Source organism: Hordeum vulgare, chromosome 7H (assembly GCF_904849725.1).
Source record: "Hordeum vulgare subsp. vulgare chromosome 7H, MorexV3_pseudomolecules_assembly, whole genome shotgun sequence".
Taxonomy (NCBI): domain Eukaryota; kingdom Viridiplantae; phylum Streptophyta; class Magnoliopsida; order Poales; family Poaceae; genus Hordeum; species Hordeum vulgare.
In genome coordinates, this window is record NC_058524.1 from 15,995,723 (window position 1) to 15,998,545 (window position 2,823).

Consider the following 2,823-nt stretch of genomic DNA (forward strand, 5'->3'; position numbering starts at 1 on the left):
GAATAGGGTTTTCCCCTCGGCTGTTAATGGCGATGACGGGAAAGTGGTTAAGTTAGCCGTATTTTAGCTTATGTACTTGGTGGTAAAAAAAGGAGAATGTTTCATGGGAGTTTTCACGTAGACTATTTACCAATCGGACCATCCAGAGGAAACATGTCAAGTTTGCATGTGAATCTAACGATGTTTTGTCTATTCACATTGAAATTTTGTTCACACTCAGTACACACCATTAAATGTGTCATGTAAAAAAATTGCATTTTCCATGATTTTTTTGCTATATTTAAGCAATTAAATGCATTTCTAGTCATTTACAAGAGACAAATTTGTGTACGAAACGACCGTTGCTTTCTTTGTTAGGGTTCAAATATGTCCCACACCTAATATACACTATTACATCGACACGCCAAAATTTGCCATCCTTTCGGGTCTGTCTACTGTATTTAAGTCTTTAACTGGACTTAGCTCCATTACCTTCCTAAAAACAAATTTAATGTCCTAAAAGTAGTTAATTAACATTAAAATGGGTGAAACTCTTACATGACAGTTTAAATGATGTACCTTTAGTGCAAAAAACAGTTAGCCCGTAAGACTAAACATAAAATACTAAAATACGAGCATTACGGAAAAATAACAGGAAAAATACTAGTGGTGGGTACAAAATATAGCTTCTCACTGCTATTATCTCTACTAGTGGTGGACATTAACTATGGCCCCCACTCGTAGTTTTTGGAAAAATTTGCCTTGAGACCAAAAATACTAGTGGTGGGCACATATTACCGCCTGCCACTACTTTTCCGTTACTGGTGGCGGGCATCTACTAGTGCCCGCCACTGCTAGTTTGTGATAGATTTACCACCAGGTCAAAAAATACCGGTGGCGGACACGTATTGCCTCCCATCAATGGTAAGTCACCTATTAGTGGCGGTCTCCAGTTTGTGCCCGCCACTGGTAAAAATTTGTCCCATGACAAATCTGGAGAGTTGTTACAAGTGACGGGCACAAACTGACGCCAGCCATTGGTAAGCCAATAGAAGTGGCGGGCCGATTTTCTTAGCCGCCACTAATAATAACAGTAGCAGGTGCTAGATTGCACCCGCCATTAATACAAGCCCGCAAAATGGACCGATTTTGTGCAACGGAGAAGTGCTCAGCTTGTTTAAGTTGAAGTGTATAAAGCGCGTCTGATTGAGAAGTACTCTGTATTTTTATAGAGAGAATCCGAATTGAAGTGTGTAGACTGGTGGCCTTATCCCGTAAGATTTATGTCCATCTCTAAACTAGAGTCGAGATACGGGAGGAGGCCTCTCAGTCCTGCCGTTGTTAAACTGCAAGAGACCTTTCAGGGGCTATAGAGGAGGTCGCCGGTGACCTGAGCTCGTCTGATGACCTATGGCGCCATAGTAGGAAGCTAGACCAAGGTGTGGCGGTCTGGTAGAAAACCAATCAACCACAAAGAAATTCATCATGACGAGACATTCTTTGTACAAATAGAAGTTTGTACTGTAATCACAGTATGGTTTGGTACGCATGGGAAATTATTCGACCTAACTTAGAGATAAGTCTTTGTTCATCAACCTGTATACATTTAGGTTATCAAGCTTATCTTGCCAATGCAACTTTTAGATAGTCTAATCGGTACCCCTGCTGATTTTGAGAGTTTAGTTGCAAATTTTGACTTAGAAATGTGGATCGCAACTGATTCGAGCTTAATGCCCACATTGGTAGCGCATGATGAATTCCATCATGCTTTTATTGCATTATGGTCATTCTAGCTAACTCTTCATGAGCTAGACACCATTCAGCAAAATCACACTTTTGACCTGCTAATCTAACCGAAGTTTGCTCGCTCTGCTACTTTATATACTTTAGACCATTTACACCTTTTGTGTTTGCATTCCTCTGGTTGGTCCTCAAAATATGGGGCTATGTATAGAGGTTTGTGACTTACGGTTTATCTGCTTTCTAGTGAGGTGAGATATTAGAAGAAATTGGAAATGATATGTGAATAGTATAACCATGGTCATCGGGTGGCTTGAACTAGCTGCCCTGCAGGCTATGGGAACCTCTTGTGCTGGCTTGCAGGGGAGCCGGCTGCTCCATGAGGAAAAGAAAGAAAAAAGAGAAGAAGGACAAAGGGAGAGGAGAAGTAGTGGAAAAGGAGGAAGGAGTTGACCATGGTGGAAAAGGGAGTGAAGTAGGAAGAAGCTTCATCTTGGTTTGTGTAGGAGTTTACCATGTATTTCTATTACGTTGTAGTACTTCTCTAGACATCAAGCTTGCATTGTCCTGATATGAAAATTGTTCGATGCTCAAAGGCTGTAGGATGAAGCCATAATTTTTGTGCTCTAGAGGGATGAATTAATCAAGTACGTACTAGCTCACTGAATTTTTTTTGGAACACCTTAAGAGGGACAGGGGGTTCCTGCATTTCATTAAGAAGAATAGAATTGCCTGGTTAATCTGGGATAACCGGACGAAAACCCGATACAATGCACGGTTAATTGAGTAAAACCGGCAAAAAACTATACACGCCTAGTGGTTGCTCAGTTTTGCTTTTAAAGATTACGAATCAACAATATTGTTTAATTACGATTGCCAAATGCGCTTATGATTAACCGATACGTAAGCCTACCAGCGTCCTTGGCATGTCTTTTCCTACTCCTTTTTTGCAAGTTGTTTGCAAGTTGTGTGCCAACTTGCCGTATCAGCACTTGTCAAGATAGAAATCTGGTTTCTAAGGTAGTAACTAGTGAGTGATCAGATACACATCAACAGGGATGTAAAGTTTTTTGCTGAAAGCAAAGGGCAGTTTCCAGAAAGACT